General features: G+C 36.9%; 1 pseudogene across 1 annotated transcript in view; it reads left to right on the forward strand.

Annotated features, from left to right (window-relative positions):
* Positions 1-18,711, forward strand: part of LOC143233630 (sushi, von Willebrand factor type A, EGF and pentraxin domain-containing protein 1-like) — an 84,123-nt pseudogene extending 65,412 nt beyond the window's left edge. The window contains exons 12-19 of the transcript XR_013018254.1: positions 1,488-1,697; positions 5,465-5,728; positions 8,790-8,963; positions 10,751-10,888; positions 13,016-13,189; positions 13,677-13,850; positions 15,665-15,742; positions 18,461-18,711. The product of XR_013018254.1 is annotated as a sushi, von Willebrand factor type A, EGF and pentraxin domain-containing protein 1-like (transcript). The remainder of the gene's footprint in view (positions 1-1,487; positions 1,698-5,464; positions 5,729-8,789; positions 8,964-10,750; positions 10,889-13,015; positions 13,190-13,676; positions 13,851-15,664; positions 15,743-18,460) is intronic.
* Positions 18,712-27,977: the final 9,266 nt, after the last annotated feature.

Here is a 27,977-nt window from a genome sequence, read left to right on the forward strand (position 1 = left end):
CACTCTTTTTATGAGATTTACAACCATTACTCTAAGAACAGGACACTTTTTTTATGAGCTTTACAGCTATTACTCTAAGAACAGGACACTCCTTTTATGAGCTTTACAGCTATTACTCTAAGAACAGGACACTCTTTTTATGAGCTTTACAGCTATTACTCTAAGAACAGGACATTCCTTTTATGAGCTTTACAGCTATTACTCTAAGAACAGGACACTTTTTATGAGCTTTACAGCTATTACTCTAAGAAGAGGACACTCTTTTTATGAGCTTTACAGCTATTACTCTAAGACAGGACACTTTTTATAAGCTTCACAGCTATTACACTAAGAACAGGACACTTTTTATGAGCTTTACAGCTATTACTCTAAGAACACAACACTCTTTTTATTAACTTTACAGCTATTACTCTAAGAACAGGACACTTTTTATGAGCTTTACAGCTATGACTCTAAGAACAGGACACTCTTTTTATGAGCTTTACAGCTATTACTCTAAGAACAGGACATTCTTTTTATAAGCTTGTGAGCTATTACTCTATAAGAACAGGACACTCTTTTTATTAACTTTACAGCTATTACTCTAAGGCAGGACACGTTTTACTAGCTTTACAGCTATTACTCTAAGAACAGGACACTCTTTTTATGAGCTTTACAGCTATGACTCTAAGAACAGGACATTCTTTTTATGAGCTTTTGAGCTATTACTCTAAAAGCAGGACACTCTTTTTATGAGCTTTACAGCTATTACTCTAAGAATAGGACACTATGTTCTCTGGTGAAACTCCAACAAAGATATAAATTTACCATAATGATTCAGTCATCTTTTCTTGCAGTAAAAGGAAAAATATGGTCATTTCCAACATGTCAACTCTCAGTCTTCCTAAATGTCTCACAAGTAAAATTTGGAAGCTACTCTTTGTGTTTCCACCTCTATATATGTATATATCCATATGATTAGCAACAGCCTTTAGTGATTCGTTATCAACTGTACAGTTCCTCTTTTTTACCAAATTCAAACATTGTGCAGTTCTGCAGTTCTTGGTTGTTTTCTCCCAATAATGTATATGATTAATCTATTTAAGACATGAAGGAATTAGATATATTCCTTTGAGGCAGACTGACTAAGTTTCAAATAGGTTTGTTTAGCATTAAACACCTGAAAATTATTACACCATAGTTTAAGCTTTAAACAGTAGAACAATTTATATAAATTTAAACTGACGGAAATACAATCGTGATACATGATGTAATACCAGGAAAAGTATCACAGAAGAAAATATGTGTTTACAAAGCTTCAAATTTTTTCTGGTTCTTTCGTTAAATATATAAACGTGAATTGTATGAAATTCTGTCTTTTTGTTACTATTTTTATTTGTATTTGATGTTGTTCATCTCTGTCATTAGAGGGATTGTTTTTGGTATTCATAATACTATAAAAATGTAAAGTTTACTAACAATAATATTCTACTTCAAAACACTACTAGCTCCATGTGACTTACCAGAAGTGGTCAACGGATACTACATGACTGGATATAGAGCAGGTCAAAATGTTTCCCATGGGTCATTTGTAGAGTTTGATTGTAACCATGGCTACATCAAAGTGATCACCAACCTCTTACTGTGCGAGAGGGGGAAACTCAAACCTTCTTCACCCGTGTGCCTTCCTTCTACAACCAGTTTTTTTCCTGTTGTTGGTAAGTAAAGAAGTATTAGATATGAGGTAAAAATCTTTTTTGTTTTTAACTCACCCACACCACTGTTATACCTTTTCACTGGAAAACAGTGATGGTCTTAATTGCAAGCAAACCAAGTTCATTTTGTTTTACTGTGGTAGGCATTTAGGTGTGAAAATCAAGTGTACTTAGAAATCGGGAAAATTTTCTTCACTTTCCTTGTGCACAAGAGATTTACCTGAAAATTTTTGCGAACAAATGTGTGTGTGTGTCTTCACTCTCTCCAACTTTTGACTCACCATAACAATTGTGTGTGTGTCTTCACTCTCTCAACTTTTGACTCACCATAACAATTGAGTGTGTGTCCTCACACTCTACCAACTTTTGACTCACCATAACAATTGAGTGTGTGTCCTCACACTCTCCAACTTTTGCCTCACCGTAACAATTGTGTGTGTGTCCTCACACTCTCCAACTTTTGACTCACTGTAACAATTGTGTGTGTCCTCACACTCTCCAACTTTTGCCTCACCATAACAATTGTGTGTGTGTCTTCACACTCTCCAACTTTTGCCTCACCGTAACAATTGAGTGTGTGTCTTCACACTCTCCAACTTTTGCCTCTCCATAACAATTGTGTGTGTGTCTTCACACTCTCCAACTTTTGCCTCACTGTAACAATTGAGTGTGTGTCCTCACACTCTCCAACTTTTGCCTCATCATAACAATTGAGTGTGTGTCCTCACACTCTCCAACTTTTGACTCACCATAACAATTGTGTGTGTGTCCTCACACTCTCCAACTTTTGACTCACCGTAACAATTGAGTGTGTGTCCTCACACTCTCCAACTTTTGCCTCACCATAACAATTGAGTGTGTGTCCTCACACTCTCCAACTTTTGACTCACCATAACAATTGTGTGTGTGTCCTCACACTCTCCAACTTTTGACTCACCATAACAACTGAGTGTGTGTCCTCACACTCTCCAACTTTTGCCTCACCATAACAATTGTGTGTGTGTCCTCACACTCTCCAACTTTTGACTCACCATAACAATTGAGTGTGTGTCCTCACACTCTCCAACTTTTGCCTCACCGTAACAATTGTGTGTGTGTCCTCACACTCTCCAACTTTTGCCTCACCGTAACAATTGAGTGTGTGTCCTCACACTCTCCAACTTTTGCCTCACCGTAACAATTGTGTGTGTGTCCTCACACTCTCCAACTTTTGCCTCACCGTAACAATTGAGTGTGTGTCTTCACACTCTCCAACTTTTGACTCATCGTAACAATTGTGTGTGTGTCCTCACACTCTCCAACTTTTGCCTCACCGTAACAATTGAGTGTGTGTCTTCACACTCTCCAACTTTTGACTCATCGTAACAATTGTGTGTGTATCTTCACACTCTCCAACTTTTGACTCACCATAACAATTGAGTGTGTGTCCTCACACTCTCCAACTTTTGACTCACCATAACAATTGAGTGTGTGTCCTCACACTCTCCAACTTTTGACTTACCATAACAATTGAGTGTGTGTCATCACACTCTCCAACTTTTGCTTCACCGTAACAATTGTGTGTGTGTCTTCACACTCTCCAACTTTTGCCTCACTGTAACAATTGCCACCTAGAAAACTCCAAACAATTTTCTGAACGTGAAGTAAGAAACAGATTTCCTTTTTGTTTTGTTTTGTTTTATTTTTGAATCTTCCAACCTCTGAGTAAGTTGCAGCTCTTCAACAGGGTCCATAGAATACAAGATAGGAAGGTCCACAGTAACCCAATGTAATCCAACATTTGATAAAGTGACACATTAACCACATGGTAGGCTATATAAACCAATAATTACGAAGGTGCCATAGTGAAGAAATAGCTTATTATTTAGCCCATTATTTGAGGAAATACTATTCTGATGAAACTGCAAGTTACATAGTCCATTATTTAAGAGTGTATAAGAATAATGAAATTAATGACTATGTAGTCCATTATTAAAGAGTACGATAATGATGCAATTGCAGGTTATGTGGTCCATTATTTAAGAGTATACCACAATGATGAAACTAAGGGTTGTGTAATCCATTACTTGACAGTATACCATTATGACCAGATGCTACGTTAGAGAAACTCCAGTGCTTGCTACTACGTGCAAACGTACATAACAAAAGCTCGTATCATAAACAAAATATAATAAGTAAATTAAAATTAACATCTAAAAGGTAGTTGTTTTGTAAAATGGCTGCTGTCTTGTTGCAATGTTTTTTAAATAACAAAAAGCAAATTGCATTACAAACCTAAGACTGAAATATAAACCTAGGGATAAGCTACAGTGTGATGTATCTTAGTAACAGATATATCTGGTGAAGTGTATTTCACAGAATATGGATACACTGACTATGAGAGTTAATGAACATTGCAAACCTCACAGGTAAAATGAAACTAAAACTGAAAACTAGAAACAAATACAAATCTTAAATCACAACAACATTCCACTGCTAAAACTATAACACTCATCACCTAAAGCCGCTCAATAAATGGGGCTTTGTTTATTTTTAATGCAAGGCTACACAACAGATGACCTGTTCTCTGTTTAACAGGTGGAGCCGAATCCTGGACTTCATCATTTTAAGTCCTCAAATTTATTGTTGATTCACAGAAAAGTGATAAAACTAAGGGGGTTATAATATGTGTCAGACTTTTTAAACCAAACCGTATAGGTGTTCTTGAAAAACGTTTGTGGATATGCAAGTCTTCCAGTGGGTTTGCAGTAGAGTTATGAAGTTACAATGCTTAAACCCAGGATTTAATTTATGTAAGAATTCTTTTGTAAAGCATCTTATCAAATGCTTTTTGATAATCAATATAACAAGTTATTCCCAGTAACATCAAACTAAATGTGTGAGGCATTACTAAGTTATTATATAACAATAACTTCTTATGAAAACAGACCACCCATACAGGTCAGAACTAAAACGTAACTTAGTAAACAAAATTAATTTATTTTATATACAAGTGTCACCAAAAGCATGCAAAGTGTTAAAGAAAATCTTTTAATTACAAGAGTGCACTCATTTGTTATTTGGATACGCTTACTGTTATCGATATTTTGGGCCGTAATCCCACTAACACCTTACAGGTATCGGTCAACCTGATAGATTTAGTTTTGTTCAAAACTTACATGCTAAACTAACAATTAAAATGTACCTCATATTGATCTAGTAATTAGAACTACAAAAAAATGAAAAATAATAAAACCAATTATATCAAATCGATTAAGACTAGTTTGTTTATCAATATCCAATGAACGTTTTGAATAATATAATTTAAATGTTAGCAAGTATACATATTGTACTAGTAATGAAACAGGTTTCCGTAGCCGTATTACAACAAGTCAAAAGTATTTGTACGGCATACATTTCAGTCTTATCAATTCAAGCAGTATATCGAAGATATAATTAAAAAAAATCGTTTGGTAAATGTGTATTCAATAAACCGTCAAATTTCATTTCATTCGTAATTACGAACCACAAAAAAATCTGACCATTTGTCCTTTTCAAAATATTTTTGATTATTTCTAGAAAATGTTTCTAATGACAATCATGTTTTCTTGCACCATAAATTTGGTTTTCACTTGATATTAAAGTTTATTTATTTTGCTTCGTTATACTATTTGATTGTCCACATTTAAAAATCAAATGATAGTTAAAGTTATTTGAAAATTAAAATAACTCATTTAATTTAAACCTTTTGCATTTTTACTTACGCTTTTTCTTGTTTTTGTTGTTAACAGAAGAGCGTAAAAGTTTCATTCATTATCGAAAAAATCATAACTGCACCTTTCGGAACAACGACCCTCATCTGGTAGCTTTCTATGGTGACGAACAAATCAAGGAGGAACTGACGCAATTTTTGCCTTTTTCTGAATTGGTGTTCCGCTGTCAGGATATAGGAAAATTTCGTTTGATTGGCAGCGTGAGAAGGTCTTGCGTGATGGGGGCGTGGACAGGAGATAAACCTTCCTGTTACGGCTTGTCTCAGGAAAATAATTATGCATGTAAGCGATCTTTCTGTGAATAATTTGATGAAATAAAAACATTAAAATTGTGATATATTTTAATGAACCTAAATAGCATTTGTAAGTCTGGAATTTTAATAGTATTTTATAAAACTCGTGCCTTTCTAAATGTGCTTTAAAGTACTTAAATGGGCCCGGCATGGCCAAGCGTGTTAAGGCGTTCGACTCGTAATCCTAGGGTCGCGGATTCGAATTCCGGTCGCACCGAACATGCTCGCCCTTTCAGCCGTGGGGACGTTAAAATGTGATGGTAAATCCCACTATTCATTGGTAAAAGAGTAGCCCAAGAGTTGGCGATGGGTGATGATGACTAGCTACCTTCCCTCTAGTCTTATACTGCTAACTTACGGACGGCTAGCGCAGATAGCCCTCCAGTAGCTTTGCGCGAAATTAAAAAACAAAACAAAAACAAACAAACAGTACTTAAATAGCCATGCAGTATAAACCTAATCGTTGGTACGTGCTAAGTACAGTAATGACAGAAAGTGTTCGTACCCCTGCGTCGTGAGTATTTTTTTCCTCATAACTTAAATAAAGTATCACGATTAGAATAATGAAAGTAAAATATATTATAAATATTATACTAACACACATCTACATAAAATTTTATGTAAATTGAACGACAAATAAACTGTTTATAAACAAATAACCAAACATAGGAGGTGCAGAAAGTGTTCGTGCGTCTACTTTAATGGTCAGTTGTGTAGCCTTTCAGGTGAATTACTTGGCGCAATCTCTCCTCATAGACCTCCATGATCGTTTGACAGTACTCGATTGGTAGTTTCTTCCATTCTTCTTTACAGAAGGCTTCCAACTCTTGCAAGTTTTTCGGATGACGCTGATGAACCCTGGTCTTCAACTCTTGCCAAACGTTTTCAATTGGGTTGAGATCGGGTGACTGCGATGGCTACTCCAGAACGCTTATATGGTTCCTCTGCAACCAGGATTGCACATATTTCGATGTGTGCTTAGGGTCATTGTCGTGCTGGAAGATCCAACGACGTCCAAGCCGCAAGTTCCGAGCATCATTCTTGATATAAGTGCCTAATATATCAACGTAGTCTTCTTTTTTCATGATTCCGTTCACGCAGTGAAGGCTGCCTACACCAGAAGAGCTGAATGAACCCCATAGCATGATCGAGCCACCTCCGTGTTTAACTATAGGGACGGTATTCTTTGGAATATTTCGTTACCCCTTCTTACTGATAATATAGCGAAAATCATTGTGGCCGAAAAGCTCGAATTTAGTCTCGTCTGACCACAGAATACTCTTCCAATAGATAAAGGGTTTATCTACGTGCTTTCTTGCATACCTCAATCGTACTTCTAAATGAACAAGCTTTAAATATGGAGTTCTACGAGGACGGCATGCTTTGAACCCGGAAGAGCGTAACATGTTCGTAACTGTAGAGGTGCTTACTTCAACCCCAGTTTTCCTTACCAGTTTCTGTATGTCATTACGTGTTAATCGAGGGTTCCTACTAACTTCTCTGAGAACCTTCCTCTTGGTTCTCTCTGAAATTTTGGTGGGGCGTCCGGAACGAGGGAGGTTAGCAGTTCATCCTGTAAGCTTAAACTTGGCAATTATGCTTTGAACAGTAGATTTCTTGCAAATTAAGTTGTGTAGCAATACCGGAAAGAGACACACGAGACTTGTATTGTACAATAATTCGGTTTTTTAAATCACTGGACAGTTATTTCCTGTTCGCCATGATGACCAAGCAGATAATGACGGAGTCGGCACTAAACTGGCGGAAGTACATTTTTTGCTGGCTAAATTCTAATAATTATGACCCCAGTGTCTAGTTCTGGAATTGTGTAATGTAGTTTATTCGCCAAACGAAATACAATCTTTACAGGAATATCAGTTTTTCACATATTCTGAAATGTACGAACACTTTCTGCTCCTCCTATTTTTGGTTATTTGTTTCTAAACAGTTTATTTGTCGTTTAATTTACATAAAAATTTATGTAGATGTGTGCCTACTCATGATACTTTTTAAGCTATGGACAAAAAACCACTCGGGACGCAGGGGTACGAACACTTTCTGTCGTAATTGTAGGTGAAAAAATTGGTTTGTTTGTTTTGAATTTCGCGCAAAGCTACACGAGGGCTATCTGCGGTAGCCTTCCCTAATTTAGCAATGTAAGACTAGAAGGAAGACAGCTAGTCATCACCACTCACCGCCAACTCTTGAGTTACTCGTTTACCAACGAATAGTGGGATTGACTGTCACATTATAACGCCTCCACGGCTGGAAGAGCAAGCAATTTTGGTGTGATGGGGACTCGAACTCGCGACCCTCAGATTACAAGTCGAGTGCCTTAACCACCTGGCCATACCGGGCCAGCTGTAAGAATAATTGAAGTGTAAGAATACACCGCGAATAGTCCAACCGTACAACCTTAAAACTTCTCCGAGAATTATAACGCAACTGCCCATAGAGGGCGCTCATCTATAAGAAGTAACTTGTGATTACTTCGCACATACTGACTTCAGTTTTGAGCCTTGAATCCGCTGGTTATATAAATTACTTTTGTAACAGAAAGAAATGATCTTAAGATTTGTCTTGTAACATAAGAACGTTTGAAATAAACACTAATTACTATACGTTTTAGTGTAAATAAAGAAACAATATCTCGTTCCTGCCTTATTAAAACCTATGAAGTTTTTATTTACTGTTGCTTACAAATGCAATATTTCTTTCCTTTCATCAATTGACCACAACAACTGATAGCTGCGAAGCGATCAACTCCGATGTAAAATTCGAATACCATATTTTTAAAAGTGACTCTAAGTTATTTGTTTCAATGTTAGAAGATTTCCTGCTTGCTGCTCAACAAAGATTAAACGTGAAAGTTTAAGAACAATTTTCGTTCACGGATTTTTCTTCGATGATTAATGATCAGCTCATAAAATTGTTTCCCTCTCAGAAAATTCTCCCTTTTATCTTTTAAAGTCTATGATCTTATAAGATACTATTCTATCAAAAGTCGTAAGTTAATCCACTTAGATAACGATGTATGAATACATTTTCAGTGGAAGAACCCCCAACCATATTATTCCGCCATCATTTAGGACCTATAGCTCAGAGTAACGACGGCAAGTTACTTGTATATCCTGGAACAGTCCTCCATCTTGAATGTTTATGGATCCGGAAGTACGGTGCGCCAAAATGGGAAGTTAATCATTCGTATCGAAAGTATCCAGAAGGTAATATGACCGATTACAGTTGTATTTTTAAAATTTTTGCCACGTCTTCTCAAACTTCGTTCTTTGGAAGAGGATTTTGCACAGTATATTAAAAGATAGCTTGAGTATCAAATAAATATAACATTTATTTAATAATATAATTTATTTTACACTTTAACAACTATTCAGGACATGCTGTGTTCTTAAAATATGTAACACAAGAATACTGTTAACACTATGTGGTGATTTAATATGTGATTGACAGAGAACGAGTACAAGTTATAACTAAGTGAAGCTTCTAGAATTCACGTTTTGAATAAAACTGTTTATTACCAACATGATCAAGACACGCCGTCATGCGGTCAAAACAACAGAAGTGATAGTTTAGCTATTTTCAACCTTCTGTAACTCGCAATCCGCAGGGCGAGGGTTCGAATCTCCATCACTGAGCATAGTCGTTCTTTTAGCCATGGAGGTGCTATAATTTGTCGATTAATCCCGCTATTCGTTGATCCAAGAGTTGTACTACTCTATCACTACTAAATTAGTGTTAGTTAACCCTGGAACAACTTTGTGTGAGAAATCTTCCTTCCCTCAGGCATGTTTTAAGCCTAAGTTAAGACATATTTCTGATCAAGACACATGGTAGTGTGTCGTGTAGTCAAACCAACCAGCTGAATGATACACTATGTTTCATTACTGACAGGCTTAATGATATTCTACCTTTTGTATATCGAACTGTGGTAATGAAAACTACCACATATTTTCAGTGGATGTGCTCCACTTGTCTCTTACTTCACTTACCAAATTTCAAGACAATCAGTTAAGCAATACCTGAGATATAAAATCTCCATATTTTCATTGAGTTTCTGCTTTATTTGTCTTTCTAATCCAAAATACGGAAATTTTATTTGATAGAAAAGCATACTTAACTTTTATGAATATTTCTCAAATTTGGTACAATGATAGATATTTACCAATTTAAGTTGGGTGTAAAATTAGCTTCAAAAATAAGTCACATTTTGAGCTAACCCGGGTGCTTGTCATGGGAGTATTATAATGGTACGGTTAATTCCATTATTCGTCAGTAAAAGAGTAGTCCAAGAGTTCGGCTTCCCTTGTAGTCTGTCACTGCCAAATTAGGGACGGCTAGCGCAAAAAGTCCTCGTTTCGCGCTCGATTCAAAACAAACCAGTTTTGACCAAACATTTTATGCACGCCAATGCAAAATGTCACCTAAGCTATCGGCCAAAAATTTTTCCTACAGTGGACCGTTTTCAGTTTTGTCATTCGAATTAACGGCTGATTTAGAGAAGTAAGACTACAGGGCGAAAAGATGTGCAGATACATAAATAATAGTTAGGCCAAGCAAACTAGATTAGCAGTTTCTAGCTCACATTTTCAAAAAAAAATATTATACAACTGTGCACAAACAAACAGTGGAGCCCTGGCTTCACAGTTTGTCACCCTGGACATTATGCCATGACAAATACGCGTTTTGTAGTGCTTATAAATGTCTTTTCACTGAAGAAATAATTTTAAGAGATGGATTTAATTTTGAGAGATGAAAAGAGCAAAAACAAAATATCGATGTGTTATTGTAAACAATGGCCAAAAATTAAGAAAATCAAATAACATTTAATGAGACATCTCCCAAAAATTAGTTTCAATTTAAGAGGTAAACAAATGTTATGGACTTCATAGTGGAAAGTATTATAACCGTAAAAAAATAAAAAAAAATCTATAAATGAAGAAAATAGTAGAGTGTTGGTGTTTCCTGAACGGTATTGTATATGGCCAATATACAGGCTGGACAAATGAACCAGGACGAGACTCTCATCTGGAGTATCGACTATCCATCTATAATGCGCAGAAGGACGACTCTGGTCAGTTTACTTGCATCTCGCCTATGGGTCATCGTCACTCTGTAAATGTGGTTGTAGATGGTAAGTAACCTTATGATAATCATGGTTCTACAAGAATTACGTCGGTTCTGAGGAAACAAACGTTTATTACTTCATTTATTTTAATACATTTTCGGAGCAGTTGAACTATTTTCTGTTATCTCAAAATGGCGGAAAAGGTTGAAGTTTTCAGATAAGCTAAATGCTGTCATAAAGTTCTAATACCATCAGTAATCTCTGTTTTAGGCTTAAAAAAATAACAGTTGAAAGTTCAGATTTTCTCTTCAACAGAATATGTCTCTAAATCCTCATCCAAAATTGTGGTACTGTTATAACCTCCATAACTAGTTAGCTAAGCCACACTGTGGTACTGTTGTAACTTACGTACCAGTAAAGTGGTAATACACGTATACCGATAATAGTTCTTCAGTTGAAAACAGTAGAGTGGTTATACACGGATACCAATAATAGTCTTTCTTTAGTAAAAAACAGTAAAGTCGTGACACACGTATACCAATAAATAGGTAGGTCTGGCATAGCCAGGTGATTAGGCGCTCGACTCGCAATCTGCGGGTCGAAGGTTCGAATCCTCGTCCCACCAAACATGCTCGCCCTTTCAGCCGTGGGGGCGTTAAAATGTGACGGTTAGTCCCACTATTCGTTGTTAAAAGAATAGACCAAGGGTTGGCAGCGACGACTAGCCGCCTTCCCTCTAGTCTTAGGCTGAAAGGACGAGCATATTTGGTGCGACAGGAAGTCGAACCCACGAACCTCAGATTACAAGTGTAATGCCCTCACCACCTGGCCATGCCGGTCCTTGTAGATTAGTTAATTTGTAATATTAACCAAATGAATGACATTATTTCTTGTTGCACGAGTGCAAAGATTTCCGAACATTCTAATTAAAATAATATTGTCAACTTAACCATTCTTAAAATTTATCTTTTATGTTTATAATAATATTGTCATTTTAATATCATTAAAATTATTTTTAACGTGAATACCTTATTTTTTTGGTAGAACGTTCAAATAAAAATATTTATTATTTTTAAATATTTAACTGTTAAATATAACAAAAGTCACTCATATTATCAAACTTTATTTCCATTTTCCAATGGCTGGATACCACTTTACTGTGAGGTTTTCCAATGACTGGATACCACTTTACTATGAGGTTTTCCAATGACTGGATGCCACTTTACTATGAGGTTTTCCAATGACTGGATGCCACTTTACTATGAGGTTTTCCAATGACTGGATACCACTTTACTATGAGGTTTTCCAATGACTGGATACCACTTTACTATGAGGTTTTCCAATGACTGGATACCACTTTACTATGAGGTTTTCCAATGACTGGATGCCACTTTACTATGAGGTTTTCCAATGACTGGGTACCACTTTACTATGAGGTTTTCCAATGACTGGATGCCACTTTACTATGAGGTTTTCCAATGACTGGATACCACTTTACTATGAGGTTTTCCAATGACTGGATACCACTTTACTATGAGGTTTTCTAATGACTGGATACCACTTTACTATGAGGTTTTCCAATGACTGGATGCCACTTTACTATGAGGTTTTCCAATGACTAGGTACCACTTTACTATGAGGTTTTCCAATGACTGGATGCCACTTTACTATGAGGTTTTCCAATGACTGGGTACCACTTTACTATGAGGTTTTCCAATGACTGGATACCACTTTACTATGAGGTTTTCCAATGACTGGGTACCACTTTACTATGAGGTTTTCCAATGGCTGGATACCACTTTACTATGAGGTTTTCCAATGACTGGATACCATTTTACTATGAGGTTTTCCAATAACTGGATACCATTTTACTATGAGGTTTAATATGATATGTAGAGAGGGGTTCCAGGAGATTCAACTAACTCCCTACATTTGTTGGCTTTTCATTTGATGTTTGTGAATTCTATATGAATAGCCATTAAATGTTTTCCGATGTAATTTTATAACTTTTTATTTTTGCAAATTTTCTAGAGAGCATGCTCCCAGACTCCCCATAGCATTAGCATGCTTAGCATAATGTGTTGGCTTTTGATCTCACAAATTACACCCCCCTCCCTTTTAACCATTCTGCGTACGAACCTGCTATTTTGTAACTTATATTAACCTTTTTGTTGTCTGTACTAATTTTTTCAGCTGTCCACTGTCCACCTCTCAACTTGACTGCCGGCTTGATCATCAGTACCTCTTCTACCGTGATGACCACAAAAGTGGTGTTCAAATGTCACAAGGGACTGAGCTTAGTCGGAAATGGACAAGCTATTTGCTTACCTTCTGGAAGTTGGTCATCTAAACCACCAAGCTGTGAAGGTAAGTTACCCTAATGATCAAACAGTGGGTTCTAATTTTTGTACGTTCTTACCATGATGATTTCTATTTTGGCTAAAGACCGTAATAGATTTTGATCGCGAGTTAAATGTCAACTAATTACTTCAGCACTGCCAGAAGAGGGCGCCAGACGATCACAGCCAAACTAATTAATTCTTCATAATTTGAATCTTGTTCTAAGATTTTATCGGATATTTTTTTATTCACCTTATTGGAAAATATTTACTAGATATAGCACATAACACAGCCATACAAACATGGTGACAAGGATTTACTTTCATTAGCCTAATTTCTGTTTGAAACTGCTTTAAAACAGAAGACTAAGCCAACAGAAAATTGCGTTAGTGTATCATAGCACGAGTCTCGAACCCGATCTCCATGATGGCTAATCGTCACTGTTTTCTTTCGCATTCTTTAATCATTTAATTAATGCTGTATTTAACCTTCATCGAATTAAAATAAATTTCAGGGGACACCTGTCGTCCACCACCAAGAATGTTAAATGTGATAACACAGACCGGGAGCCAAAACACTTATAACACAGGAGACGTGATCCGGTTTACCTGTACAGCTGGTTTGGTCATGGACGGACCAACCTTTCTTGTCTGTCAGAGTGGATACTGGACAGGGAATCCACCAAAATGTAAGCAATCGCTTGTTAGCGTGTTGTAAAATTAATTTTGAATGTTCAAATTCATATCATAAGGATATAAATCATTTAAAACTTATAGAATTATCTAGAACTTTTAAAAGTATGAAGAAGGTTATAGACACGGATTGTTTGTTTTTTAATTTCGTGCAAAGCTACGCGAGGGCTATCTCCGCTAGCCGCCCCTAATTTAGAGGAAAGACAGTCATCACCACCCATCACCAACTCTTGGGCTACTCTTTTACCAACGAATAGTGATATTGACCGCAACATTATAACGCCCCCATACCTGAAAGGGTGAGCATGTTTGGTGTGACGGGGATTCGAACCTGCGACCCTCAGATTATAAGTTGAACGCCTTAACTCACCTGGCCATGCCGGGCCTTGGAGTTAGAAATCCAAATAAAAACATTTAACGCGTTGGATTTACGGCTAGAGATAGAATTTGAAATTTACCAGAGTTAAAATTAGTGTTGTAAGCCAACTTCAGATAATGTACCATAGTAATGCAATTTAAATAAATTTTCAGGCAAATTAAAATTCAAAATTGTATTATATCTTGAAGGCTGTAGGTACTGACATGCTATTTTAATGTTTCAGTATTTATCAATTTTGAAATCACTAACCTTTACCGCGAAGTTCAGAAAGAAATGTTAACGGATGTAAGATAGTTGTTTTTAGCGCACAGCGGAGAATCGAACCCAAATTTTAGTTAGTTTGTTTTTAACTTCGCGCAAAGCTACACGAGGGCTATCTGTGCTAGCTGTTTGTTTGTTTTTTTTTAATTTCGCGCAAAACTACACTTGGGCTATCTGCACTAGCCGTCCCTAATTTATCAGTGTAAGTCTAGAAAGAAGGCAGCTAGTCATCACCACCCACCGCCAACTCTTGGGCTTCTCTTTACCAACGAATAGTGGGATTAATTGTCACATTATAACGCCCCCACGGCTGAAAGAGCGAGCACGTTTGGTGCGACGGAGGTTCGAACTCGTGACCCTCGGATTACAAATCGTACGCCTTAACCCACCTGGCCATGCCACGCCTCTGCGGTAGCAGACCCTAATTTAGTAGTAAAGGGAAAGTAGCTAGTCACCACCACCCACCGCCAACTCTTGGGTTACTCTTGTATCAACGACTAGTGGGATTGGCCATAACGTTATAACGTCCCCACGACTGAAAGGGCGAGTATATTTCTAAGTCCGCAGACATAACGTTGTGCTATTGGGAAGCTTTAACCTTGGCCAATTTAAAATTAGTAGTGCAGCTCAAAATGAACGATTTAAAAAGTATAAAACTTACTGACAGATCACTTCCAGCTTATTTTAAACCATGATGTGGCCTAATGGTTCACGTACCTGGAATCTGAGTTTAAGGATTAAGCATTGCCGAAAAAATGCGCTCCGTAACAAGGTCTAGTGACTCTAGTCGTTTATATATGCGCTAAGAGAGTGATAGTCAAACCACACTATTCAGTAAGGTAAGAGTAGCTGTTGACCAAGTAATTTCCCTCCTTAACTTATTCGAAAGAGAGGGCGTAATGGCTTTCCAATAGTTATGCGAGTCGCTCACTGCTGCCCCCTTACGGTAGTTGCCCTCGTATACTGGTTTGTTACAAAAAGATTAAATAAAATCATCCCCCCCCCTCCAGTAGCGCAGCGGCATGTCTGCAGATTTACAGCGCTATCGGGTTTTCGATACCCGTGGTGGGCAAAGCACAGGTAGCCGATTGTGTTGCTTTGTGCTTAACTTCAAACAAACAAATACAACCAAAGCATTTTAAACTATATTTTTGGATATATCTCGATAAGTCGTAGATTTTTCCGAACGATGTGCTTTTCCTATTCCTTCTTTTGCTCTTCCCCTTTTGGACTGCCAGGGAGTTAGTGGTAAGTTTCCAGACTTATAACGCTAAAATCTGAGGTCCGCGAATCTGAGTGCATATACACTGCTGGCCAAAATCGTAAGGCCAATGAGCATAAAGAAAAAATATACATTTTGCGTTGTTAGACTAAACCACTTATTTGAGTAGAGCTTCGAAAGATGAACATAAGAAAAGGAAAAAAAAAAAACCTTAGCCATCTTCACCACTTGGAATAACATTCCACCCAGCCTTCTGCAAACGCTTATATCGACCATGCCAAAGCGAATGTTTGAAGTTATTTGAAATGACAGCCGTGCAACTCACCACTGAGACCTCTTGTTGGGCATTTCCTACCCTGTTTAGGACTTCTTTTTGGTATGGTCTTAAACTTTTAACCAGCTAGTATTTAGGCTAATTTCATAATGTTCACATTTTCTCTATTAAATGCCAAAAAAGTTTATTATTTTTATTTTCTTATTTTCATCTTTCGAAGCTCTACTCAAATAAGTGGTTGAGTCTAACAACGCAAAATGCATATTTTTTTCTTTATGTTCATTGGCCTTAAGATTTTGACCAGCAGTGTAAATATAGGCCGTTGTGTAGCTTTACATGAAAACTCCAATAAAAACAACCATTATCTTTTAGTAACGTATAAAGATGGCACATACAACCTCGGTTATAACATGGTTGTGTATAAAATGAATATAGTAAGAATCATGCGTTCAGATTAAGACACTAGTGGGTCGTGGACGACCTTGCTTACCTTTGCTTTCAATAAAATATAATACAATTTGATAAACTAAATTTATTGGTGATAAAAAATTAAGGAAATACAAAAAATGAAAAAATATTTTAAAAAACTGGTTTATTATTATTATTTTATTATTTATTATTATAATCGCAATAAGCGGTGGCCTCTGCACTCCCTCTTTACCCTAATGAATAAAACGGTCCCTACTTTGGAATACTTGTTCAGAATGAGGTATGACTGTGCCCAAGTTTCAGCTATGACATTTATTTTAAATTTAAAGTTAGTTATACCGACAGGTAAGTGTTCACGATTCTATACATATAATAAATAGCCATTGTTTGATGAAGAAAGGAGGGATCTATGGATTACTTTGGTATACATAACAAGCAGATTCAATTAGACAGGACTTGAAACATTTAAAGGCCCGGCATGGCCAAGTGGGTTAAGGCGTGCGACTCGTAATCTGAGGGTCGCGGGTTCGCAACCCCGTCGCGCCAAACATGCTCGCTCTTTCAGCCGTGGGGGGCGTTTAAAGTGACGGTCAATCCCACTATTCGTTGGTAAAAGAGTAGCCCAAGAGTTGGCGGTGGGTGGTGATGACTAGCTGCCTTCCCTCTAGTCTTACACTGCTAAATTAGGGAAGGCTAGCACAGATAGCTCTCGAGTAGCTTTGTGCGAAATTCAAAAACAAACAAACAAACAATAAAACATTTAAAAATATAAAATTAAACAATGAATTTTATTTATTAACATGTAATAGCTTACCACAATTTACTTTTCTTAATGTAAAGACCTACAATTACCTGCGTGTAACTTCTTTCATCGCAGAAATCTTCTCCCCCGCTACAGCTCTCAGCGTGCAAGGTGCACGTCTGCTAGCAGTTGTTGATCATTTTTAAAGATTGCAGAAAAGAGTCACTTTTGAGACGTAACAATAGGTAGAGGTTTGAGTGCACTCAGCCACCTCTGACCTCTTAGATATACTGCTGGTGATTTTCATGGTATTTGATATACATAGTTGTTTAAATTACAGCTTTTCATGTTGAAAGATTTACAAGTAAAACTCACTTAACGAATAGTCACACAATTCAGAAGGCTTGGGTTCGTCCTGCTCCGGATTCTGAAACTGGTAGGACAATTGTTTGTTGAATTTCGCGCAAAAATACTCGAAGGCTATCTGCGCTAGACGTCACATGTCGCAGTGATGGATTAGATGGAAGACATCTAACCAACACCATCCACCGCCAAATCTTCGGTTACTTAGTTAGTTTTGGAATTTCGCACAAAGCTACTAGAGGGCTATCTGTGCTAGCCGTCCCTAATTTAGCAGTGTAAGACTAGAGGGAAGGCAGCTAGTCATCACCACCCACCGCCAACTCTTGGGCTACTCTTTTACCAACGAAGAGTGGGATGGACCGCACATTATAACGCCCCCACGGCTGGGAGGGCGAGCATGTTTGGCGCGACGCGGGCGCGAACCCGCGACCCTCGGATCACGAGTCGCACGCCTTACGCGCTAGGCCTCTTCGGTTACTGTAATCGAATAACAGAGTTAATCGTTGGATTATAACAATTCTACGGATGAAAGGACGAACATGTTCTGTGACAGGATTCGAACCTCTGACCCGCAGATTACGAGTCCAGCTACCCATCTTTCAGATAAAACCAAGCCACCTGGAAAGCCAATTTCGAATCTCTGCGACACCACAAAATATTCCCCTCTCTCTAAGCTGTGAAAGCGTAATAAGAGTAACGGACCGACTTTCTTTTGGTCAGTATTTTAAGATAATGAACGACAATACATAAAACCTCATAGCTTTGCCACAAAAACAAAAATAATTCAGAAGTGAACACCGTGATCATCTTTCACCAAACTCCCCGCTTAAAGAACGCGCATCAATATTTACTCTAGTAACGAAAGCATTATCTTTGATGTCACTTCATCTAAAATATTCACGTTTACATAATTTAAAGTCTGTCTGTTTTGAACAGGTGTGCCAGCGTGTACTTATCCAGGACGGACGCCAGGTGCCGTTATTTCGAACGTTAAGTTTCAGTATAAAGTTAATGAAACGGTGACTTTTAAGTGTACAGAAGGTTATCGAATAATAGGAAGAGCAACAATAAAGTGCCTAGAGACCGGACGTTGGTCAGCTTCCATCCCAAAGTGCAAGAAGAATGGAGGAACACTGAAGCAACACGCGCTTGTGGACAAACGTCACAGTACAAATAAACTCGTGTAGACGTTCGTGTAATATCTTTATAAACGTTTGTTGTTATGTTTATGTTTTCATTGAAATGCATAAGAAAAGACGTCACAGTTGAAGGTAGCTAGAGGTAATGCTACGGTAAGCTACTGATGAGTACCTAGCATTTATAATTTACATATGTAGTAAAAGTGATATTTAAAACCTGATAATAATAATAAATTCACAATGAACAACGTAATTATCACTATATTTTGTTTATCATTTATATATATATATATAGAACATGCTTCCTTTATTCAGGTTTACATGAAAGAATCGGTACTTTTTGTTCTGTTTATTTTCTTTATTTTTACCAGTATTACATCAGAACAGTATCGCTGTGCTGCTACAGATCTAGTTATATTACAACAGGACAGTATCGCTGTGCTGCTACAGATCTAGTTATATTACAACAAACAGTATCTCTGTGTTACTACAGATCTAGTTATATTACATCAGAACAGTATCGCTGTGCTGCTACAGATCTAGTTATATTACAACAGGACAGTATCGCTGTGCTGCTACAGATCTAGTTATATTACAACAGAACAGTATCGCTGTGTTGCTATAGATCTAGTTATATTACAACAGAACAGTATCGCTGTGCTGCTACAGATCTAGTTATATTACAACAGGACAGTATCGCTGTGCTGCTACAGATCTAGTTATATTACAACAAACAGTATCTCTGTGTTACTACAGATCTAGTTATATTACATCAGAACAGTATCGCTGTGCTGCTACAGATCTAGTTATATTACAACAGGACAGTATCGCTGTGCTGCTACAGATCTAGTTATATTACAACAAACAGTATCTCTGTGTTACTACAGATCTAGTTATATTACATCAGAACAGTATCGCTGTGCTGCTACAGATCTAGTTATATTACAACAGGACAGTATCGCTGTGCTGCTACAGATCTAGTTATATTACAACAGCAGTATCGCTGTGTTGCTATAGATCTAGTTATATTACAACAGAACAGTATCGCTGTGTTGCTACAGATCTAGTTATATTACAACAGGACAGTATCGCTGCTGTGATCTAGTTATATTACAACAAACAGTATCTCTGTGTTACAGATCTAGTTATATTACAACAGAACAGTATCGCTGTGTTGCTACAGATCTAGTTATATTACAACAGGACAGTATCGCTGTGTTGATCTAGTTATATTACAACAAACAGTATCTAGTGTTACTACAGATCTAGTTATATTACATCAGAACAGTATCGCTGTGCTGCTACAGATCTAGTTATATTACAACAGGACAGTATCGCTGTGCTGCTACAGATCTAGTTATATTACAACAGAACAGTATCGCTGTGTTGCTATAGATCTAGTTATATTACAACAGAACAGTATCGCTGTGCTGCTACAGATCTAGTTATATTACAACAGGACAGTATCGCTGTGCTGCTACAGATCTAGTTATATTACAACAAACAGTATCTCTGTGTTACTACAGATCTAGTTATATTACAACAGAACAGTATCGCTGTGCTGCTACAGATCTAGTTATATTACAACAGAACAGTATTGCTGTGTTGCTACAGATCTAGTTATATTACAACAAACAGTATCTGTGCTGCTACAGATCTAGTTATATTACAACAAACAGCATCGCTGTGCTGCTACAGATCTAGTTATATTACAACAAACAGTATCACTGTGCTGCTACAGATCTAGTTATATTACAACAGAACAGTATCGCTGTGTTGCTACAGATCTAGTTATATTACAACAGAACAGTATTGTCGTACTGCTGTAAAAATCATTGCAAACCCACATTAGTACATATCATATGTTTTAGGTACATAATGTTATAATTACCGTCACTGATTAGAAAAATAAGGATTGGATGGCATGAAATAAATGTGTTTGTATGTGTGAAATGTTTTCATAAGATAAGCCAAAAGGTCACCACCACACATGACCTTTCACATTATTATTGGAAACAAATAAGATAAAAAAGTATGAAGATTTATTAAAGATACGAATATCAGTTGTAATAATAAGTTAGAATTATGTACTATTTATTAAAGATACAGCTGTGTTGATTTGTGTAAATGTTTTTAAATAAATTTGTTCTCCGTTAAGTGTAAATTGTGTTCATGTTCCATTAAAATGTCCCAGTGTCAATGTAACAACAAGCGTTCATTCGACCCAGTAGTCCAACGTTCTAGATACTTGGTATCATAATGTTGTAAAATCGAATTTATATGTACGTTTACCTTAACGACCTTGAAATGCTACACCTATTGGAATTTGAGCGACGAAAAAACAACAACAAAGCCAACCATTCGTGGAATACTTACTGAGAGTCAAAAGCCAGGTAGGAATGTAGCAGCAAGAAATAAAAACAAAAACCAAGGTTCAAACTATAACGTGGAAAAGTTGTTGTTGTATTGAAGTAAGCACAAATCTACACAATGAACTGTCTGTGCTCTGCCAACCAGGGGCATCGAAACCCGGTTTATAACGTTGTAAGTCCGCAGACATGCCGCTGAGCCACTGGGGAGCGCGTGGGAAAGTTGCAGAAGTTGGTCCTACAAGTTGTGAGATACACCGTAACGCACTAACTACAAGCACTATGTCAGAACTACCAAGTCTTAGGACTATTCTTTATGTAGTGCACTATGTTAGAACTACCAAGTCTCAGGAATATTCTTTATGTAGTGCACTATGTTAGAACTACCAAATCTTAGGACTATTCTTTATGTAGTGCACTATGTTAGAACTACCAAATCTCAGGACTATTCTTTATGTAGTGCACTATGTTAGAACTACCAAATCTCAGGACTATTCTTTATGTAGTGCACTATGTTAGAACTATCAAGTATCAGGACTATTCTTTATGTAGTGCACTATGTTAGAACTACCAAATCTTAGCACTATTCTTTATGTAGTGCACTATGTTAGAACTACCAAATCTTAGCACTATTCTTTATGTAGTGCACTATGTTAGAACTACCAAGTCTCAGGACTACTCTTTATGTAGTGCACTATGTTAGAACTACCAAATCTTAGGACTATTCTTTATGTAGTGCACTATGTTAGAACTACCAAATCTTAGCACTATTATTTATGTAGTGCCCTATGTTAGAACTACCAAATCTCAGGACTATTCTTTATGTAGTGCACTATATTAGAACTACTAAGTCTTAGGACTATTCTTCATGTAGTGCACTATGTTAGAACTACCAAATCTTAGGACTATTCTTTATGTAGTGCACTATGTTAGAACTACCATATCTTAGGACTATTCTTTATGTAGTGCACTATGTTAGAACTACCATATCTTAGGACTATTCTTTATGTAGTGCACTATGTTAGAACTACCAAATCTTAGGGCTATTCTTTATGTAAGTCCACGAAGAGCCAAGAAAGATCAATACAACGCAGACAAAAATAAACAATAAAATATTTCCATTTGAACTTAACCTCTGATTTGTAATTTGTAATGAAATAATAAAAATAAATCTAATAAGAAAGCACTTACAGTCAAACTATCTGCTTTATAAGTGTAGAGCTTCAGAATGGAAAGATATATTAGGGCCTGGCATTTCCATGTGGTTAGAGCGCTCGACTCGCAAGATACAGGTTCGAATCCCCATCTCATCTAATATGCTCGTTCTTTCAGCCTCACGTGCGGGCGTTATAACGTAACGGTCAATCCCACCATTCGTTGGTAAGAACTTAGTCCAAGATTGGATAGTGGAAGGTGATGACTAGTTGCCTTCCCTTTAGTTTTGTTTTGGAATTTCGCACAAAGCTACTCGAGGGCTATCTGTGCTAGCCGTCCCTAATTTAGCAGTGTAAGACTAGAGGGAAGGCAGCTAGTCATCACCACCCAACCGCCAACTGTTGAGCTACTCTTTTACCAACGAATAGTGGAATTGACCGTTACATTATAATGCTCCCAAGATGAAATGACGAGCATGTTTGGTGCGACTCGGGCTTCCCTTTAGTATTTTCTACATTAAGGGCGGGTAGGAAACCAAACAAATATATTTACGTTAGAGTAAAATAATATGAATCACTACTTTTTTTTACCTCAAGCAGCACACTACTAAGTAATTTCAGGAAAACACTTGAATGTTTGAAACACTATTATTATAAAAAACGAGCAAGATGACGAAAAGCCATCCAAGTCCATTGAAATCACTTCAAGTCCTCCAACAAACAAATTCACCTTAATGTAACTTTTCGTATTCTTATGTCAATATAATGTAAAAGTTAAACAGTCGAAATTAATAGTATGTTATTTTCATGTAGAAACTGATTTCCTAACAAGTATTAAATAGTTAAACTCGCTAATACCAACAGATTTGTTCAGGAAATAGGAGGGTAAACTGTGTGATAACCCGACAAAGTTTTCCTAGCGTGTGTGAGGTAATTAGACTGGAAAAAGTTAATGTCAAACGAATAGAACATTTTATGAAATAAGCCAGAAGACAAGTTGACCTATTTGTTAACACAAAAAGACAATTGCTTTTACTGAATTATCCCTACAGATTTCTTTCTTTCGGGACAAACTTGTAAAACTAAACGCGTTGGACTAAGAAAATATGCTCGAATTATGTAACCTTTGCTGTCTCATAGCATAGGTTGACAGTAACATAAAGACAATGTTGGGTCGTCCAGCAAAGGACATTGCAGTAAGCTCGGATGTTGTATGTTATTTCAACATCCTCTCAAACAGAGTAGACATTATCTACTATAGCAAATAAACAAAGCTATTTGAACACAATGATCTGAACGAATTTCGTGGCCACGTATTTATGCCAGAACTAAATAACGTAAATTTGTTTAAATTTTCCATACAACTAAAACACATAGAAAACAACTAATGCACTTGGATACAAAACAGCACAGAGCACACTATTCCACAAGTCAAACTTTTTAACAGAGGAATAATAACACTCGTAAAATATCGCGTTAGGCTTTTAGGTTATTCTACCCTTGTTATTCTGTTCTTACAGATGAAAGCAATGTAACAACCTGATTCCATCCCCCCTCCCAGTAGCTAAACAATGAGTCCGATGACTTATAACGTTCAAAAATTTGTTCTCGCCTTTACTAGGTATAGCCCATATAGCCCATTGTGTGACTGTGCTTAACTAGAAACAAAACAGACAACAGTCAATTAGAAGAAGTTGTTGGGTGTGTTCTGTTATCTCTGTTCTAAACTATTTGCAAAATACAGAAAATAAAACTCCACCTATTGAGTGTCTGTGTTTTCTTATAGTAAAGCCACATCGGGCTATCTGCTGAGCCCACCGAGGGGAATCGAACCCCTGATTTTAGCGTTGTAAATCCGTATACTTACCGCTGTACTAGCGGGGAACCCGCATATTGATAGCTAGATAAGGAAAATCCAAATGAATGCATATAAACTGAACGATGAACAACTTGCATGTATTTCACCTAACTCTGATGCTAACTTGAAACCAGTAAGGACCTAACCCTTTTTGATATTTAATTTTAATTTTGAAAAATATTCAAATTTACTTATATATATACTTGTTTTATATTCAGTTTTATAAGAGTTTTGCTGCTTTGTATAAATTGAAAAACATTGTCGTTATAGGATAAAACTTAAGATAACCACAATTATTTTATTGTTTACGCAGATATTCTAACATTGAGAAAATACTAACTTTTGGTTTTTCTGATTTCAACTTCTTTTTTTAAGCAGAACATTAAATTTCTTATTAGTTTTGATCGAACACAAAGTTCTGTACGATTTGTTTGAATGTTTCCTTTCTATTCTTTGTGACAAACTTATTTCAGCTGTACTCTTTTCGTTTGTTTGTTTGTTTGTTTGACGTCAAGCACAAAGCTATATCACGACGAAGGGAGATTATACATGATTAGTTAATTATCCAAAACCAGGTGATCCCATGACGAAGAGAGCTTTTACATTATTAGTTAATTGTCCAAAACCAGGCGACCCCATGACGAAGAGAGCTTTTACATTATTAGTTAATTGTCCAAAACCAGGCGACCACATGACGAAGAGAGCTTTTACATTATTAGTTGTCTAAACCACGAAGAGAGCTTTTACATTATTAGCGAAAACCCCATGACGAAGGAAGATTGTACATGATCAGTTAAATTTCTAGAATCAAGAGACCCCATGACAAAGGGAGATTATACATGATTAGTCAACTGTCCAGAACCAGGCGACCCCATAACAACTTTACTACAAGATTGTACATGATTAGCTAATTATCCAGAATCAAGAGACTCCATGACAAAGGGAGATTATACATGATTAGTCAACTGTCCAGAACCAGGCGACCCCATAACAACTTTACTATAAGATTGTACATGATTAGCTAATTATCCAGAATCAAGAGACTCCATGACAAAGGGAGATTATACATGATTAGTCAACTGTCCAGAACCAGGCGACCCCATAACAACTTTACTATAAGATTGTACATGATTAGCTAATTATCCAGACAGATTATTACCCTGAGGATTATTACCCTGAGGTAATATTGTAAATATCACTAATACCCCTTTTTTCCCTTCTTTTCTCTCGAGAACAGAAATTAACCAATCCCTACAAAATAATACTTTCATCTCCAGTAACATCCTATTAACTTCCCTCTGTACCTTTTCCGATAGAGTAATATCCTTTCTTATATAAGAACACCACCACTGCACACTGTATTACAGATGAGGCTCAACTAGTAATTTGTGCACAGATAATTAACTTTTTGGATTTGTGATAAATATATCTTTTATAATCAATACTAGGGAGAAAAATCGTACTTCTGCATACACAAAGTAATTAAAACAGTGACCTGCTTAGATTAATACTCAATGGGTCTCAATGACTGCGAAGTTAAATCCAAATGGATTAAGCCTATACCACCATACGTGATACCCAACAAACACCTCTAGTACAAAAAAAACAACTTTAAGCCGAATGATTTTATCGGATCTGATCCATCGATCAACTTATCTAGTACGAGATCTGTCAAAACCAAACAGGTATTTTGGAGATGTGTTAAAAGTCCATGTTTACGTTCCCATTTCTATATTCAACACGGTGACGATACCGGTACCCTAAGAGTCTATAAACACACAAAACCTTAACACACAAACACTGATGTCTGAGATGAAGCTCTGATGGACGACATCCATTTCCCAGGCACGTTCCCCTTTGGAATGTTTGGTGCGATCTACACCCGTTGTCACTCTCACGTATACGACGTGGTCGTACTTACCAAGCCTTAATTTTATAACAAATAAAATAATTATTATGACAATCCGTCAAGGTAACTTATGCTAAAATACACTTGTGAAATTGTTTACAACATTGGCAAAAGGTTAACAATTATGAATAACCACTTGCACGTTTTAACAATTTCCTATAATTTTATTACATCAGTAACGCAAAATTAAAGAGTATAAAAATACCGCTTATACCTTAAAAAACTAGTAACTGGGTTTTGGTAGAACATGCGAGGAACTATTGGCATAGTATTGATTGTGATAATGTGCAAATTAAATCAATAAATGAGTTAAATATAAGTTTCATTAGAAACTGCTAAAAACAAAATGATTCTGGACAGAGATTTAGTTCCTGGTGCCATGGAAGTAAATATCTGGAAATCGGTTTAGTAAGTGGCGCCACTGTACAATATGCAAATTACACGTGCGTTTACTCCAGTATATAAGTGAATGGCCCGGGATAGCTAAGTGTCTTAAGATGTGTGAGTCGTAATGTGAGGGTCGAATTCTGGTCGCGCTAAAGCACGCTCGCTTTCCCTCCCCCTTTTCAGCTGTGGGGGCGTTATAATGTCACGGTCACTCCCACTGTTCGTTGGTAAAAGAGTATCCCAAGAGTGGGTGGTGATGATTAGCTGCCTTCCCTCCAATCTTATACTGCTAAATTAGGGACGGCTAGCGCAGATAGCCCTCGAGAAGCTTTGCGCGAAATTCAAAACAAACAAACAAAAAAAAGTATAAGCGAATTTTCATGTGTTTTGTTGTTTCTTCGTTCTCTTAACCCAATGAAATATCTTTCCTTGAAAGTTGTTGAATTTTGTTTGTTTTATATTTCTTTCAAATGTATATAATAAATTATGGTGCATTTAAAAAAGTTGGAGCCCTTAACAGATTTCTTTATTTACAAAAAATAGCTTCCTACGTACATGTAGAGACAGATGTCTATCCACTGTAAAATTGTACTAGCAACAGCGCACTGGGTAAACAGTACTAGTTCAGTGTGAGAGAAAAGGTCAGTTGCGTTAAGGACGTACTGACAAGCAAACTACTATCGCCAGATCCTACAATTACGGACACGTACCACAAATCGTGGTCTCTCGTTAATCTGTCCATCTTATTATGCACTCACTAGGATAAAGCACCCATAATATACCATTTGCTCACCGCGGGAATCGAATTCTCAGCTTTAGCGTTCCAAATCTCTAACCTCACTTTTGTTCTACCACTGGACAAATTTATCTGTCTTTATTTTTAAGCACAAAGCAACACAAAAGGATATCTGTGCTTCACCCACCACAGGTACAGAAACCCGGTTTCTAGCTCTGTAAGTCCCCCCCCAGACAAATCGCTATGTCAAGCAGGGGGAGGGACAGGGGACTAATATAAAATAATTATTCTGCCAATTTATGATTGTGAATTATGATAGAATCCAGTCATAAGACTGTTTACAACAACCGTACAAATTTGTTTCGCTCTATAAATTAATAATTATAACTACACTCCTATGTTTTAACAATTACTGACGGTTTTATCAAATGAAAAAGAAACCAATATTAATTTGTTTGTTAAATAAAAACTGCATAAAAAATAAATTTATCTTGATTTATTGGTAATTGGGTTCAAAAGAAGGGAAAAGAAAACTTTACAATTATCGTACAAAACTCTTTCATTGAAAACGTTCTTTAAGATTCGGTCGCTGGTATTTTAATATATTTTATTATTGTCAGAACATGCAACGTTGTGGCCCGGCATGGCCAAGCGTGTTAAGGCGTTCGACTCGTAATCCGGGTTGCGGGTTCGAATCCAGGCCCCACCAAACATGCTCGCCCTCTCCCGCCGTGGGGGCGTTATAATTTACGATCAATCTCACTATTCGTTGGTAAAAGAGTAGCCCAAGAGTTGGCGGTGGGTGGTGATGACTAGCTGCCTTCCCTCTAGTCTTGCACTTCTAAATTAAGGACGGCTAGCGCAGATATCCTTTAAGTAGCTTTGCACGAAATTCAAAATA

The sequence above is a fragment of the Tachypleus tridentatus genome, chromosome 1 (genome assembly GCF_004210375.1).
Source record: "Tachypleus tridentatus isolate NWPU-2018 chromosome 1, ASM421037v1, whole genome shotgun sequence".
Taxonomy (NCBI): domain Eukaryota; kingdom Metazoa; phylum Arthropoda; class Merostomata; order Xiphosura; family Limulidae; genus Tachypleus; species Tachypleus tridentatus.